This window comes from Lutra lutra, chromosome 4 (genome assembly GCF_902655055.1).
Source record: "Lutra lutra chromosome 4, mLutLut1.2, whole genome shotgun sequence".
NCBI lineage: Eukaryota > Metazoa > Chordata > Mammalia > Carnivora > Mustelidae > Lutra > Lutra lutra.
The window spans coordinates 30,568,519-30,587,146 of record NC_062281.1 but is presented as its reverse complement, the minus strand read 5'-3'; the positions used below and the strand labels follow the sequence as shown (position 1 = coordinate 30,587,146).

Genomic DNA, 18,628 nt, shown 5'->3' with positions numbered 1-18,628 from the left:
TCTTTGAAATTCCATTAGTTATTAGACCTACTCCTGAATATTGCTATCAAATACATCAATAAACAAAACACTTCTATTACTATATTACAAATTTGTTTTCTTTTTAATATTTTGATGATTGTATTCCAATATAGTTTGCCTTGTACTACTATGTATTTTACTTTAGACATCTAGAAACAGTATTGTGAGAAACACTTCACAGGCTTACCTAGACTGCAAAAGAGTGCATGGAAGAAATTTCAAGACTCCCAAATAAGGAGACTCAAAATATCAGTGATATGGTAAATACTTTCATGTCAGTTAAAAATATTTTTATTTTATAAGCAATACCAATGATTTCTAAATAGAGAAAAGTAACAAATATTATAAAAGTATATAAGTAAAAAGTAGGAGTCTTCCAGATTAAGAGTACATTTATGAGAGGGCCTGGGTGGCTCAGTTGGTTAAGGGACTGCCTTCAGCTCAGGTCATGATCCCTGGGTTCTGTGACAGAGTCCCACATCGGGCTCCCCCTGCCCTGCGCGGGAGAGCCTGCTTCTCCCTCTCTCTCTGCCTGCTACTCTCCCTGCTTGTGCACGCTCTCTCTCTCTCTCTCTGTCAAATAAATAAATAAAATCTTAAAAAAAAAGAGTACATTTATGATGAACATAGAGTAATATGTTGAATTGTTGAATCACAGAATTGTCTACCTGAGACTAATATAACACTGTATGTTAACTCATGGAATTGAAAAAAATAAAAGTAGTAGTCCCCTGTTACCTCCATAGACACCCACTACCCAGTTCCCTCTCCTGGTGTATCAAGTATCCTTGCTGATACTTCCTATTCACACTAAAAATATCTCTTATTTATAGAAGCGTTTACAATGTATAAACAGAATCACAACATACATGATGCTTTACAACAGGGCTTTTAAATTTAACATATATTGTGGATATTTCTCCATATCATTATATGTAAATTTACCTCATTGTTTTGTGTCATACTATTTCATGATGTTGCTATACCACAAATTATATAATTGATCTCTAATGGGTATTTAGATATTTTCAAACAAATTGCAGTGAACATCTTATTCACAGAGGCTATACTGAAAGTATTTAAGAATCCTTATGTCATAGGGACTGACTAACAAAAATGGATCCCAACTTTAGTGAGGTAGGGAGATTTTAGTGGCTCCCTGGACTGGGCTGTAGCCCTTTGTTTCTGGGTCACAAAGAAGCCCATTGCAGAGTGTAGGGGACTGAGATATTGGGTGGGGAAATCAAGGACCTCAGTTGAGCATCATTCACAGAAGGATTTCCATGTTTTCATAACCAACATCGCTATAATTTTGCCTATTGGTTGAATATAAACTCTGTACACATATCTTTCAACATTAATGTGAGGGCATCTGTTGCTTAATGGCTGAAATGCAGTTGCTAGATCAATGGAAATTTATATTTATATTTAGATAAATAATATCAAATTGCCTTTTAAAGAAGTATACTTATTCTAACAAAACTTCATTAACAATATCATTTTTTCATCTTTTTCTACATGGACACAGAAATTGTAATATTTAATTTCAAATTTTAATCTTTTAAATATATGTTTATAGAAATTTGAATTGTTCTCTTTTATTTTGCATTTTTTAAAATTATGAGTGAGGTTGAGTGTCTTCTCTTGGGTTTATATTAGAGTTACTTTCTCTGAAGCCAGTCACTTTGAGTCCTTTGTCCATTCTGCAATTGACTTTTCATTTATTATAGATGTTTAAATTAAGAGTTTTTAAAATATGTATTAAAAAATAAAAAATTAAAATTAAGAAAATAAAATGTGTACTAAAGCAATTAGCCCCTTGTCTGCCCTATTTGTCATGTTCATTTTTTCCATTTTTTATCTTTGGGCTTTACTGATGTTTTTAAATAATGAGAAAACTTCCATTTCTATGTAGTCAAAATTGTCAGTCTTTTCCTTTTGCATTCTGGGTCTTGTATCACATTTTAAAAGCCTTTCCTATTCCAATTTTATTAGAAACAGTCATCTGGGTCTTTTTAAAACTACTTTCGTGGTTTTAGTTTAAAATTTTTTTGATCCATCTGGAATTTATTTTAGTATAATAAGTGAGGTAGGCATCTAGCTTAATTATTTTCCAATGGCTAGCCAGTTGTACCAACACAATTTATTGACTAATCCGTCTTTCCTCCACAGATTATCTTAAATTCTCAAATGAACTTATATCCATTTTTAGATTTTCAGATCTGCTCCATTGATCTTCTTATTCCTATCCTAGTATCACACTATTTTAATTAATTTAACTTTGTAATATATTTTAATACTTAGCAGGGCTGTCTTGCTTTGTCACTCTTTCAGATTTTTTTCAATAATCTGATGTATCCAATCATGTGTCACAAAAATTTTTAATTATTTTTTCATATTTCAAAAATCAGTTGTCTGGGATCAGAGTGAAATCATAGACTAAATTAGATATTTATATCATTACAATACAGTTTTTCTATAAAAGAAAATATATCTTCCTATATATTGACATCTTCAGTAGAATTTTTAATTTTTTCTTTGTTCTTAAAAAAGTTTACCTCTAGATTTTTTGATTGTTGACTACTATCTTCAATTGAATATTTTCTTTCTGTATAATTTCAAACCAAATTTTTGTGTGTGTGAGAAAGTTAATGATTTCTTTGCTGGTTTTTTTAACTTGTATATTTACTGAATCATAATTGTTTCCCATTATTTTAACTTGCTTTTATTGGGTCTTCTAGAAAGACACCCATACCGTTTGCAAATACTGCCTCCTCTCTTACAATAATTGTATTTTAATTTAATTTTATTGTCTAATTTCATCTTTAAAAATAGGAAAAAAACATCAAAGTAATAAGAAAGAGATGAAGAATTCTTCCAGGGGCAAACTAATAAAAGGTGCTTATGTAAAATAAGATGCTAAGAATAACTCTTCTTGTTCAGTGAAGCTACTTTTATATATAGTTGTTCCTATATGAATCATTCTTGGTCACATAACCCTCAAGGTCAGCATACACCTCCTGCCCTATAATTACTCTAATAATTTTAAAATAAAAACACTGATAGCTGTGGACAGCTATAAATAACCAAAATGGAAGTTATTCACACCGTGCTTTCAAAATGCACTTGTTTAGCTTTACTTTGCCAATAACTTAAACCATATGGAAAGGGCAAATCCTCCTGCACAAACACATTCTACAAGTAGCATGCACAATAAGTGATAGCATTTGACAAGTTTTTACCAGTTTATTTCTTTTCAGAGATCAGAAAAGCCAGTTGGTACAATCTGTGTAAAGTGAAAAAACATGTACCTTACCAATCCAAAAGATTTTTTATTTTTCTTTCCTGCCTGTGTTACACCATGTTTATACAATAGCAGCTCTGCTGGACGAGTTGCCATAAATCCATTCCTTTCCCTTTGCTCCTGTTCCAGAAGCTGAAGGGTCAGTGACATAGTGATGCCTATTAAATACCATTTGGTTATGAGTTGATAATTTTTAGGAGCTTTATTGAAGACAGTGATGGCCTTCCAGATGTCCTGACTTACTTGAAGATGAACTTGAGAAACTGAAAGCTGAGCTTGATAGCATCTAAAAAAGCCCACTTGGGCTTCTCAGCTTAGACACTATAGGGTAACTATAGAAACAAGACATGAGGGGCGCCTGGGTGGCTCAGTGGGTTAAGCCACTGCTTTCGGTTCAGGTCATGATCCCAGGTCCTGGGTTCAAGCCCCGCATCGGGCTTTCTGCTCGGCAGGGAGCCTGCTTCCTCCTCTCTCTCTGCCTGCCTCTCTGCCTACTTGTGATTTCTCTCTGTCAAATAAATAAATAAAATCTTTAAAAAAAAAAAAGAAAAAAAGAAACAAGACATGAGTTCCTTATAGAAACTATATAGTATATAGTATATATACTATATAGTAACTATAGAAACAAGACATGAGTTCTATATAGAAGCTGATTACTTAAATCATTAAAACCCCTTCCCCTTCCCCAATAGTGAGAGGAGTGGAAGTAAAGGAACCTAAGGACACCCAGATTTGAACGGAGAAGAGTTTTTCTGCCTGAGATAAAACATAGCCCCTCTTGTATGCTTATGTGTATCATGGCCCTTTTCCTATATATTGAACACTTGAGCCTGAAGCGTGAGCATCCCAGAGATGAGAAGAAAGAAATGTGTGTGAGAGGTTAACTGAAGACGAGTTATGGTTCTCAAAGCGTAGGGAGTTCTCCAGCTGGTAATTCTACTATCTTTCAGGTGAGCACATGTGGTTTTTATCTACACTCATTGTGAAACTATATTTACTCACCTGAGGATAGAATTAAGTTTATGATTTGGTTATATTTTGTATTTTACTTTTATTTCTATTAAAGATTTTAGTCTTCTCTTTAAGGTGGCTATTCTAAAAACGTGACACAAATTTTTAAATGATTATATTAGGTGAAATTGTAAATGATCAAGATCAAGGTTTAGGGGATTTTGTAACCAATTTATATAAATAGAGAGCTTTTCTTTTCTTTTTTTTTTAAAGATTTTATTTATTTATTTGACAGAGAGAGATCACAAGCAGGCAGAGAGGCAGGTAGAGAGAGAGGAGGAAGCAGGCTCCCTGCTGAGCAGAGAGCCCGATGCGGGGCTCGATCCCAGGACCCTGAGATCATGACCTGAGCCGAAGGCAGCAGCTTAACCCACTGAGCCACCCAGGCGCCCAATAGAGAGCTTTTCTTAAGAACTTACAGCATAAGAAGAGAAAGGAAACAGAGGTGAGAAAGGACATAGCTATATAGCCTATATCCTGAGTGTTGAGATGGTAAAGATAAGGTAAGATAAGCAGTAGTGTAGTCTGTGATGGGCTGCATAGGCGGTTACACGTGCTGCAACTATTGGGCTACATTTGAGGGCCATCTTCTATTTGTTTATTTGAGAGACAGAAATCACAAGTAGGCAGAGAGGCAGGCAGAGACAGAGTGGGGGAAGCAAGCTCCCTGCTGAGCTGAGAGCCCGTCCTGGGGCTCAATCCCAGGACTCTGGGATCATGACCTGAGCTGAAGGCAAAGGCTTTAACCCACTGAGCCACCCAGGCACCCTGAGGGCTAACTTCTAAAAAATTGGAAACAAAGCCTTCAAAACAGCAAATTTTAATTTCTTCACTTGACCAAACAGCCATAATCTTGGTACTCTGTCCTTCTATCTCCAAATAGTACACAATTATGCCATTATAAAACTAGGAATAATTTCATTATCATAAACTAGAACTGTATTATAGACATAATGGTTTCTGAATCTCAAAAATAATGGTATATAGAATTTATATTAAAATTATATATTTTGGAGGCAGATATTATCTACCTGAGTTACCTAATTTAATATGAATGATGAGATTTATCAGCTGAGTAATCATTCTGAATTTAATAATTTCATGTCATATTATTTGGACATCTGCTGGAAGATAAGGAGAAGTATGCACCAAAATTTTAAGGAAGAATTCTAGAAAAATTTAACCTGGAGAAACCCATTCACTAAATTAAATTCACTGGGATTTGAATAAGGGAAGGAAAGTTAAGACAGAAGGAGTTTTTCTTCATACGTGTTTCTAGATGTGCTCAGTAACTATTTTTTTTTTTCCCCAGGAGCAGAGTATTGAAGTAGAAATAAAATGTCTCTATACTTATGCAGACAATTTAAAAATTCTATGCTTACTATACTGATGAAATTTACCCTCATGTTCTTAGTATTGGGAAACACTGTTCACGCTTGAGCAAATTAATCAGTACTCTTTCAACAGTAAGAAATAGAATCCTAAACTAAATTATTTTAGGGAAACAAATAATTATTTATTGATACATGTAATTAGAAAGGATCCAAATGTAAGTCATGAAATCAAGGAGAACTGAACTGGAGTTGGAACTCATGGCCACCCGGACTCTTCATCTCTTGTCTATGCTTAATTCAATTGTTTTTTAAACCTCCCATAACAAGAGCCTCCATTGTCTCATCTGTTCTGTACCACAGAAAATGGTCCATTAGAAGTAGAGAAGGTGGGCCAGTGATTAAGTTGCCCTTTCTTTCCTCCCATTCAGTAAGTATAAAATCCTTGAAGTATAAAAAGTTTAGGTATTAAGGATTAATCTTCTAAATCTGCAAAGTCACAGAAATTAGTCAATATGATGACTTGTGTAGATTGCAATATCATGGCAGAGGGGATAAAATCTCTATCAAATATCCAAATTTAAGAGTTGAGGAAAAATCTCTATCTTGGGTGGATCTGGGCAGAATGGCAATCTCAAAGACCCAATGAAAGTTTTGCTCTACGATTTCCAGGCAATATATGGATGATTGAATATACATGCATCAAAATTCACCCCCTCCCCCAACCTCATCAAGAAAAATCAGAAAATTGTTTTTTTTCTTAAAGAAATAAACCCAAGTGGATGGAGGAAAATGAAAAAGGAAAAACAGCACAGAATCTGGGGAGCTGGAAAGCAGATGGAAAAGTAGAACTGATGTAGCATACTTGAGAAAGTTTAATCCCAAGCCTGCAGTGGGAACAGTAGAGAATGAACTTCGTTTATTCTACAGGATCCTCTAAAATGTCAGGAACTGGTGAAACACGGTTTATTCTATGAAGCTCCCAGACCACCACTGTCCAATAGAAGAACGGAGTTTTATTACTTGGACAGGATAATACAAGTGCTCTGGAAGGGATGACAGGGGACCCTTGTTGAGTGAGGAGTACCTTATTGAAAGCAGAACACTGAGATGTCTAGTTCTGCTCATTTGACTTCCAGAACACTGGAAGCCAGGCCTTTATCCTCTGGGAAGGAATTGGAAGAGTCTCTTCAGGGGAAAATGGTTGTACCTGAAGACATCTAAATATCTGAGGACTCTAAAATTGGGTACTGATCAACAAAATGTCCCGGCCAAATTATCCTACTATTTTGCCCATGTTCAATAATTACCCCTCATGTTCAGATCTTCCAATCAGTGTTTCAGTCCCCTATTCTTAAATATGAACTGATAATCAGGATTACTGAACATCTGAGGAAGGGCTTTAACACGAAACATAAGAAGAATGAAAAAGAAAGAAAAAAACAATACTTTGAAGGAAAAGGTGTCTATTCAATAAGAAAACTGACAAATAATTATTAAATTATCAGAGGGTGAGAAGATAGTACAAACAAGAGACAAAAAAGAGCTCTTGGAAATTAAATATATGAAAGCAGGAAAAAATAATAGATGGAAGATACAGTTGAGGAAATTTCCCAGAGAGTGTGACAAAAAGACAAAGAATTGGTGGGTAGGGAAAAAAAGAATGAACTGTCCAGAAGATTAAAAACTGTTATATGGCACTTAAGATGTGCACGTAAGCATTCATATACTATAATACTGACTAATCATAGGAGCCTAATGATGTAGATACTTTTATTATTTTCATTATCCTAGTGGAAAAACTAAGGCACAAAAAAATTAAGGCACACTGTGAATAAGTAGAAGGCCTAGGATTCAATTCCAGATAGTCTAACTTCAGAGCCTGGGGATTTCACCACTAGCCTGCCCAGAGTTCAAGAAAGGGAGAGTAAGAAAACAGAGAGGGATGTTTTCTATCCTTCTCAGAAAAAAAGGCTCAGGCCATGATGTCAGGGTCCTGAGATGGAGACCCAGGTTGGGCTTCCTGGTCAGCAAGGAGTCTGCCTGGGACTCTCTCCCCCACTCTTCCTCCCCATTCTCACATGCTCCTTTCTCCTCTAAAATAAATAAATAAATCTTAAAAACAAAATAAATAAAACATCCAGCACAACAAATGAAAAGAGATCCACACCAAGGCTAATCTTAGTGAAATTCAGTAAACTAGAGATAAAGGAAACAGTCGACAAGCTCCAGAGACAAAAGAAAAAGAATAGGTCACAAAAAAGCTGGAATCAGAAAAGTTTTCAAATTCTAGATATAAACACTGTGAGATAGAGAATGAGGCAATGCCTACAAAATTCTGGGGGCACAGTGACTTCAAATGGAGACACATATCATATAAACTATTAATACAGTGTGAGAATGGAAGTAACACATTTTTAGACATGCAAAGTCTCAAAAAATGTTCTCCCATTTACCTTTGTTAGGAACCTATTGGAGGCAAGTGCAATGGAAGTGAAGGAAACAGGAAACTTGGAACGAGGAGAAGTAACGGAAGTCAAGTCCAGGGTTGTAGGAACCTAGATGGCAGCAGGCCAGGAGGCTCCAGGTTCAATCCCAGGGGTGTACGCAGTCTGGATGATAGCCCAGAAGGCTCTAGGAGTGATTTTTTTCCAAGAAGACAAAACAAATAGAATATCTAAGGTATCTAAACTCTAAAGTAGAGATTCATACAATTGGCAGTTTGAGGTTTGAATTTGAATTTATGATAAATATGTTGAAAATGAAAATGAAGGAAAAAGAGGAAATTATTAATTTTAGGATAAAGAAAAGGATAGTAAAAAGCCAAGTAATCATAGTCTTTTCAAAGGTACAGTTTCGAATAACACAAAGTTATACTAATAGGAATACTGAATAATGATGTAACTAAAATTGTGCTTTAGCTATGGTAGAAGGATAAGGGATGGGAAAGAAGTGTTATATGATGGAAGGCAGAGAGGAAAGGGCCACAGCTTCAGTCCCAGTAGGATGCAGTAGATGATGCCTAATAGTGAAAAACAAAAAAACAAAACAAAACAAAAAAAACCAGTAGCATCATAACCATGTATTTCTAAAGATATGGGAGTAAACAACAAATATATTCTCTATAAGTACTGTTTTTCATAACAAAGTTTCTATGATCTTTGTGGAACAACTTAGCTCATTATGTGTATAAATTATAAAAAGAAAAAATCCTTCATTTTTGATTACTAGAATTTTCTTGTGACTAAGATTACTTGGAGTGCAAATTAAAGTCCTTTTATACTGAGTTTAATTAAGAGCATTTACATGCAGAACAAGTAGAACACATACTATTATTACATGTCTTTTAATTTTGCATATTGTAAAATCCTATTAAATCATCTATAAAATCCCTTAAAAATAATCCCTCTCTTAATGTATTCTGTATCCTTATGGAGCTAGACACTTTCCCCAATTTCAAATGAAGTTTCAGAGAATGAGATTAATTTTTTTTTTAAAGATTTTATTTTTTTTATTTATTTGACATAGAGAGATCACAAGTAGACGGAGAGGAAGGCAGAGAGAGAGAGAGAGAGGGAAGCAGGCTTCTTGCTGAGCAGAGAGCCCGATGTGGGACTCGATCCCAGGACCCTGAGATCATGACCTGAGCCGAAGGCAGAGGCTTTAACCCACTGAGCCACCCAGGTGCCCCTGAGATTAATTTTTTAATTTGCCAAAGATCTCTTAGGAATTTGGGAGAGTAGTAAGATCAGAACTTATCACTCCCAATTCTGTCATCAAGCCACAAATTCAGGTTGAATTTTCCCAAATATTTTAAAAATAATAAACAAACAAAAAAGACAATTTAAAAATGCCAAAAAGAGAAAAAGGAGCGACAATGTTGACACAATTGTAAACTAATTTGACAAGGACTCATGAATTTCTGTAAGATACAAAAGTAAAGGGTCTATTTTCTCTGAAACTGTGGCGATCCATAGCTGAATAAAAACTATCATGAATAAGGATAAATAGAATAATAAGTGATAAGATTTAGTATATAATCAGTGGATAAATATGGTCCAAGGCTAATTACAGTATATCTATGAAATCAAATAATGGTAGAGAAAAGTAAACACACACACTTACACACACATACACAATCACTTTATTCCAATTATTTTCTATCAGTGAGACTGATTATTTCTGTTTTTGACTGGATTGGACGTCATCTCACCCTTTTAGATCAGAATATTATTTAAATCTAGTTTATATAAAATTCTTGCCCTTTAAGAAAATATTAAGAACAGAGACAAGGAAGTGGTATAGACTTGGCCTCAGGTTCCCCATCTCTAAAATTAGGGTAATAATTGTATATGTAAAATTAGGATAATAATTGTACTTATTTCATAAAATTGTTGTGAAAGTTAACTAAAATAATGCATGAGAGCACTTGGCATAGTGCTTCAAGCCATTTAAAAGGTAAACTCTAATTTCAATGCTTTTGCTTATCTCTTTATACTGTTCTCTCTCTCTCTTTCTTTCTGTTATGTTATGTTAGTCACCATACCGTACATCATTAGTTTCTGATGTAGTGTTCCATGATTCATTGTTTGTGTATAACACCCAGTGTTCATTGCAACATGTGCCCTCCTTAATACTCATCACTGAGCTAACCCATCCCTACAACTCCTTCCCCTCTAAAACCCTCAGTTTGTTTCCCAGAGTCCACAGTCTCTCATGGTTTGTCTCCCCCTTCAATTTCCCCCCCTTCTTTCTTCTCCTGACGTCCTCCATGTATTTCTTATGTTCCACAAATAAGTGAAACCATGCGACAATTGACTTTTTCTACTTGACTTATTTAACTTAGCATAATCTCCTCCAGTTCTGCCCATGTTGATGCAAAAGCTGGGCTTTCATCTTTTCTGATGGCTGAGTAATATTCCATTGTATATATGGACCACATCTTATCCATTTGTCTGTTGAAGGACATCTCAGCTCTTTCCACAGTTTGGCTATCATGGATATTGCTTCTATGAACATTGGGGTACAGATGGCCCTTCTTTTCACTACATCTGTATCTTTGGGGGTAAATACCCAGTAGTGCAATTGTTAGGTCATAGGGTAGCTCTTTCTAACTTTTAAGGGAACTCCACACTGTTTTTCAAAGTGGCTGTACCAGCTTGCATTCCCATCAACAGTGTAAGAGGGTTCTCCTTTCTCCACAACCTCTCCAACATTTGTTGTTTCCTGCCTTGTCGTTTTTTGCCATTCTAACTGGTGTAAGGTGGTATCTTGATGGGGTTTTGATTTGAATTTCCCTGATGGCTCGTGATGATGAACATTCTTTCATGTGTCAGTTAGCCATTTGTATAAAAAACTTCTGCACAGCAAAGTAAACAGTCTATACTGTTCTTATACTTAGAAAAATATCTTAATGGACATAATATATAAGCGATGACAGGGTCCTCAGGCATAGCCTGGAAGGAGAAAGTTGAAAGGGGGAAGAAAAAAGAAAAACTGTCTGCATAATGTAGACAGGAACTTCCAGTTGGTTGGGTGTGGGGGAATGAACTAGAGGTTTGGGAGTTCTGGCCAGGGATGAGAGGATTGTACTAGAAGAGGAAAGACAGAGAAATATCCAAAGATGGGGAGATAGCACAGTTTAAAACAATTTCCTAATGAGTAATTTCACTTTACTTTTTCTATGTTGGGCATATTCCTCCTCCTCAACTGTTTTGTTTAATAAAATATTGTCTACTCACCCAACAGTCATTTGTTGATAGAGCTTTGAAAAATGAATGTGGGTTAAGCATACAGATAAGGAAAAGTCCCAGAGGCAAGGCAGTGAATGGATACAGGGACTGAGTGGGAGATAGCCGAATCCCTTGACCCGCTCCCATTGCCCCACAATCCTATGAAACACCTGGAAAACCGCGGAGGGTCCTGAATTTCCTAGTGTCTACAGAATATGTAGCCGAGCAAATTTGTTCAATGACCCTAGAAGACTGGCAAAGTTGGGCTTCTCAGGATTAACATCAGCTTTTCTTTCCTTTAGCTAAAATACCCCAAAACACAAATAACTATGACAGATGATAGCAAGCCACATCAGTTCTCTAAATAATAAGCAAATTATGATGACATAAGGGAAATGGATAAAAACATTAGAATGTTTAATGTTATACAAAATCGCTTCACAAGCATTAGCTCCAGCAATTATCACAAAGACTGTGAGGCCATAGGATGTCTTTTTATTTTTAATGAGGACAGTAGACTCAGATATGCTCATGAACTTGCCCAAAGGATCACAGTGAGTGCAAGCTTCTACTACAGTACAAAAAAATCCAAACCTTATAGTTGAGGGGAGAGAAGACAAATTTGGCCTACTTCAAATTTTGCTTATTTCCCTTCTGATAGAGAAATCAACTTGAAAATTGAGTACATACCTAGTATTATTGCAGCTGACATTTCAGAAGATATTAATGAGTGTGGTTTATTTTTGGTAATCTGGGATTTTAAAAAAAATTTTGCCAAAAATTAATGTGCATTCTAAGAGAGGTTACTTTCCAACATGATTGTCTTAGCAATATTTTTACCAGACCCATTTCCTTTAATCTTGGTTCTCCCTTGTTTTCCATGTACTTTAATGAAAGAAAGTGAAATATTTTAATAAGCCCAGTTTTATAAAGAGAAAAATCTTTAAGCCAGAGTGATATAGAAACTAGCTTGCAGATATATCATCTTATTATCAAAGTACTGATGGAAGTATGGGGTCTAAACACAAATGAAACAAGAATGTAATGCAATTTGAAAGCAAATACTCTAGGGAAGTCCAAAGAAATTGAACGTAGGAAATGAATCATTAAGGAGAGGAGATACTGTCATTTATAAGATATATGTTCAAGAGAGAAATATATTGACTAATGCATTCAAAGGTCTACACATAAGTGCCCAGTAAGTGGCTTTGTATCATATCTTTAAAAAAAATGTTTTTAACAATGATTCATTAGAAGCACATAGGAAACCAGTTTGGGTACCAAATTCCTATTTCCCAGGTATGCATTTTTCCCCCATTGGTGATGGTTGCTGTTTATATGCTTGTTGCTGAAAAAGCAAATTTTTCCTTGCTTCCTGGTTTCTGTTACAAGCAAAATGGAAATCCACTGACTGAATACTGGTGATGGTGATCTTACTTAGTGTTTTGCTTGTTTTGTCTGCCTTCCCATTAAATTGTATTTGAGATAATCGTTATCATGTTGCTTAATTAACAACATTCTGCTTACATTTTGGAGTTGTGAAAAATTCCCTGTATCTGTGCTTTACTAAGATTTAGTGCTATTGAATACAAGGCACTGTTCTACCAAAAAAAAAAAAAAAAAGTCAAAAATTTATGACACAATAGAACCCTGTATAATCACAGCATCATATTTGCAATAATGCAGAACAAACACAGATTTCAGGAGAACCCATTATACTTCTTTCATTAGATTTCATTACCTGGGAACATTTTTCTTTGACAGTTTCATCTAAAATCATTTTGTTTGCCTGGGTTGGGGTATAGCTGTTAAGCACCTAACTCTATCACTTACCATTTGTACTGCTGAACTTTCTATACCTCACCATCTTTACTGATAAAAGATAATGATAGTGTTTACCTCATAGGATTGTTACTAAGGCACAAGTGAGAACCTGAATGGTAAAAATAGAGCTTGGCACATAGTGACTACGTCCACATTTATTATTTATTCTTTCTGGTGTTCTTTTTAGCATAACTTTTCATGTCCAACATGCTGGTTAAAATGCTTTTAGCTGAAAGTTTTAGGCCACTTTAGAGTCATCAAAACACATAAATTTATTTTCTCACTTAACAAGAAATCTGGATATAGGCAGCTCCCTCAGAGGCTTAACAATGCCAGGATGTTAGTCAATGTTTCTGGAATTCTTTTGGTTTCTGTACCCTAACCCCTATCCATGATCACAAAATGACTACAAATTTACAAGAGGGTATTCAGAGCAGGAAAGGAGACAGGAAGAAAAGAGACTGTCTTTTCTCAAGGACCTTCTCCCTGTGTCTCATTTTCCTGAACTAGGTGTCATGCTCACCTCTAAGCCAATAAAGAATGAGATTCCTATGACTGATAGAGATCAATAAGAAATTATCCCCTTAGCCTGCTGCTGGGGGGTTGCTACTCAAACAAAACTGTGGTTTCGTTTGCAAGGCAGATGAGTGGGAAGGCATTGGTAAGACAAACAACAGGGTGTCTAAGTATTTTGTTCCAAGGCTCCCCAGTGATAAAGCTTGACTAACCACATAGAACTGAATCATTACTGGTGCAAAAGGAGGCCAGATCTTACTGGGGTTTTTTTGCTTCTAAACAACAAAATAAAGGTCTATACAACTGTATAGGGAAATTTAGTGTGTACAATTGGCTCTTCTCCTCAGTGGTGGTTTGTTCATTTTTCCTGAATTATTTAGGTAAACATTTTCATTCCTAACATACATTTTACATGTGATTTATCCATACAGTCTGTCAACCTTAAGTACAGATTTTTTTTTATGTGTTTTTAGTCTATGTGAGGAGTAGTTCTTTACTTTAAAAGATTCAAGGAATTCGATGAGTTTTCATTGTGAAGAATAGCTAAATCTGAGAATTTTCTATTCACAGACTTAAACATCATGTTAGATTCATCCTTAGGTCTCATATTTATTTTATTTGTATTTTGTTTTCCATTAGGCAGGAGTTCTACATCAGTATCTTTCATTGTGTTTTACCTACTGTTGGTTTTGGTATAAGGCACACCAGAAGACTTCCAATTTGTTGTAATGTCCCCTTACAATTGTTTCTAAGGTATCATGGCAGCTGGCAGTGACACAAATATTCCTGAGATTACCACATGATCATTAGTTCATTTACCTTTTTGTAGCTGTTCCAACGCCATGTGGCTAATACTGTATTACAATATTTTACTCTATGAATCGGGTCTAAAGACACAAGAATGCTGTGATAAAGAATTGAAAAATATTTAAGATGTGTCAATACAGAAATGGAACCAAGCTCCTTTAAAAGGGATTTATTTTCTGTTCTCAAATCTTGTAAATTAAAATGTATCATTTATTCCTACAGAAGTTTTCACAAATGATTTCTAGTACGTAAGGATCTTTTCAGCACTTTTGAGGAGGTTTTAATAACTGTAGTTTCTGTCCAAAGTATAAACTGACCCAACTCTCCAATGGACTGGGTGACATGTAAGAAGCAGCTATATAATTCCCTCATATGAGAACATACTGATAAGAAGATGTACGGATTAGGCATGTAGGCAATGGCTTCTTTTTTGGAGATTAAGTTCAAAACACTCTGCTAAAATTTAACCCAAAATCTATGGATAAATAATCTCCAATCCAAAGCTTCATTTCTGATGAGGAGAGAACAGAAAAAAACATCATGGCCATCAGCCCTGAGAGGTGTGGTGACTGTGTTCAGAGACTGTGATCTGTGATCTCTTAGTTTTTTAATTGGCCTCCTGGGGTATGTAGAATGCTGTGTGTTTGTCACACTTGTAGAGATCTTGGCACAAACGATTTACAGCTGTTTGGAGCCTTAACATATAATAGAAAGGGCCTGCTGGGTCTGGCATTTGCTGACACAGCCTGGAGTCAATGGAAAAGTCTGGCTTCTCTTTTGAGGTCCTCACAGTGAAGGATTTGCAGACTGTAAAGTACACAAGATGCTAAGAATCATCCTTAGCACAGCCAAAGTGCTTCTCTGCAGGGCTCCAGGGAATCCGGTGAGTACAATTTTTCTGCAGAGCCCTGAAACATTTTGCCTTCTTCACTTGAATAACATCATCCTCCACAATAAAACTCTTTACAATATTTTACCTACGTTTGCCACACAAAGATATTATGACAAAAGATCTCACAGCGGAGGTGGGGTGCAGACCAGGAACTAATATGCTGAATCCAATGCACAGTCATTATTTATTTATTTTGGTTTGGATCCTCATAGTGTTTCATTATGCTTTGTTTAGTTAATTCAAATCTGTTGCCAACTTTGAAAAGTCAGAATATTTCACATCTTAATAGAAGTCCAGATTATTGAATTCTCCAGAAAAATCAGATGTGGCCACACAAAGTCTGAAATCCTGCTGGAACAGATAACTAGGGATGGGCAGGAGTTGCCCTCTTTGAGGGGATGTGGGTCTCAAGTGCCAGAGCCCCTCTGGAAGACCTCTTGCATTTATATCCCCTGATGGGCACTAGGCACTTGAATTAGCAACCACTATATTTCGAACATGCCTTTAAAGTCATTCATTTCATATATTCCAGATGTATTTTTATAATCGTGTGTGAGACGTACATATATATTTGCCTGTCTCTCTGAGGAAGTAGGAAACTAGAAATGGAGAATATTATAACATCAAAAAACAAAAACAAAAACCTTGGGCTGGGCTAAAAATTAGGTAAGACATTTGCTTATTTACAAATGAATCACAGCAGAAATAGGATCTTCCTGTGTCATTGAGAAACCTTGTTCTCTGGATGAGTGCTGGGACGATCATAGATCTTTGGGGTTAGGACTACACTGATCCCACTAAGTTTTTCTGCTTAGCGGACAGGTATGACAAGTTTTGGCACCTCTCCTTGCTGCTGCATAGGTGAGGCTTGTCCTGAGAGTATCCCACAGCAATCTGAGATCATTCCTGGGGCCTTTAGGATGATCCTGTCTCCAGGGCTGAGTCAGCTGGGGGAGACCGGGGACTACTGAGTAGCTGGTATTGCTACCAGGTAAATGAGCTTGACAGGTTCTTTGTCTCCCCCCAGTTCTTATCATGGAGGAAGCAACAGCCAGGAAATGATTTCAAGTGTAGTGACTATGGTGACCCAGTGGTGAGCCCCTTAGATTCCCTGCCAGTCTCCCTGATGTATAGTTGAACTTTGACACTCTAGGATAGAGTGAGCACCTAATCCAGGCACTGCCCCGGGCTTCCTTTGCAAAGGCTGTGTACTCTGTCATTGCTCAGCACTCCGACAGAGCCAAAGGGATACCCTCTTCCGATGGCTATGAAGTCAGACAGTGGACTGGCTCCAGCAACGAGGTAAGACAAGCTCTTACCACAGGCCTTTGTTGAGCCCTGGGGCTTAGTTTGGAATACAACAAGTGAAGGGTTTTTTGTCATTTGTGTTTTTTAAATGTAAACTTGATTATTTTATTGATAATTTAAAAATAAGTGACTTTATATTGATTGTGAAGAAAAAATACAGATTTCAGAAAAATAAAGAATAGTAAGGAATAATATTAAACACAACATAATCACCTCTTACTTGCTCAAGTAACACTTTTCTATTTTGCTTAAGTTATTTTTTTAAGGAATAAAACAATTTATATAAATTTAAGCTCTCTATTTATCCTTCCAAAATCTCAATCCTCTTTCTCCAACTATATAGATAACTACTACTATTCTGACTTTGGTCTTTATCATTTTCATGCATGTTCTTTTATTAGATAGCGATATAACTATTTATGTATCTTTTAAAAATCGTGTTCTTTTGTAAATTTTTAAATTTCTATATAAGTTTGCTTTTGTACCTTGCTCATCCTTTCAAATTTACATTGTTGAGATTTATGCAAGCTGAAATATGTAGGCCTACTTAATTCATTTACACAGACACATACTCTGTTTAAATTTACTTCATGATCTACTTTGCAACTATACTTCAGTTAATTTATCCATTTTTCTACTGTGACATTTGCAATTTTTTTACTACTGAGACAATGTTGCTTGGAACATTCTAGTGCACAAAGCCTTGTGCAAATGTACCAGAGTTTCTTTAAGATAAACCCAGCAAGGAATTGCTGGGCCTTAATTATCCTCAATTTCCTCAGATATTGCCCAATTTCTCTCCATTATTTGAAATGGTTTACTCCCCATCAACAGCATATGAGAGTTCCAAATGCTCTTCTTCCTCATAAATACTTGTCACTTTTTAAGTTTTTTGCCAATGTAATGGCAGTAAATGTATTTCATTATTGTTTCTTGACTTATTTTCTTTAAATTCAATTAGTGAACATATAGTATATCATTAGTTTCAGATGTAGAGTTCAGGTATGCATCCACTGGATATAAGACCCAGTGCTCTTTACGTCACATGCCCTCCTTAATTCCCATCACCCAGTGACCCTATCCCCCCACCCATCTCCCCTCCAGCAACCCTCAGTTTGTTTCTTACAGTAAAGAGTCTTATGGTTTTTCTCCCTTTCTGATTTCATCTTATTTTATTCTCCCTCCCTCCCTTATGATCCTGTTTGGTACCTTCAATTCCACATATGAATGAAACCATATGATAATTGCCCTACTCAGATTGATTTGTTTCTCTTAGCATAATACCCTCTAGTTCTAGCCACATCATTGTAAAGGGTAAGAATTCACCCTTTCTGAAGGCTGAGAAATATTCCAATATATATATATATATATATATATATATATATATATATACCACAACTTCTTAATCCATTCATCTGTTGATGGACATGGAGGCTCTTTCCATAGTTTGGTTATTGTGGACACTGCTGGTATAAACATTGGAGTGCACATGCTCTTTCAGATCACAACGTTTGTATCATTTGGGTAACTACCTAGTATTGCAATTGCTGGGTGGTAGGGTAGCTCTATTTTTAACTTCTTGAGGAGACTCCATACTGTTTTCCAGAGTGGCTGCACCAGCTTGCACCATCAACAGTGTAAGAAGGTTCCCCTTTCTTTGCAACCTTGCCAACATTGGTTGTTGCCTGGCTTGTTAATTTTAGCCCTTGTGACTGGTCTGAGATGGTATCTCTTGGGGTTTTGATTTGTATTTTCCTGGTGTTAAGTGATGTTGAGCATTTTTTCTTGTGTCTGTTGGCCCTTGTATGTCTTCTTTGGAGAAATGTCATTATTGTTTTAATTTGCATTTTCTTGATCACTAGTGAGATCAAACCCCTTTTCA

At 36.0% G+C, this 18,628-nt stretch overlaps 2 long non-coding RNA genes across 3 annotated transcripts in view; both read right to left on the bottom strand.

Moving 5' to 3' along the window:
* LOC125099190 (uncharacterized) overlaps window positions 1–18,628 on the bottom strand; it is a 95,903-nt gene that overhangs the window by 28,208 nt on the left and 49,067 nt on the right. The gene's annotated exons all lie outside the window — the stretch shown is intronic.
* LOC125099191 (uncharacterized) lies at window positions 10,612–18,372 on the bottom strand. The gene is made up of 3 exons (XR_007127048.1): window positions 18,256–18,372; window positions 14,392–14,399; window positions 10,612–10,622 (listed from the first exon to the last, which is right to left on the bottom strand). It is a non-coding gene; the product is annotated as an uncharacterized LOC125099191 (long non-coding RNA).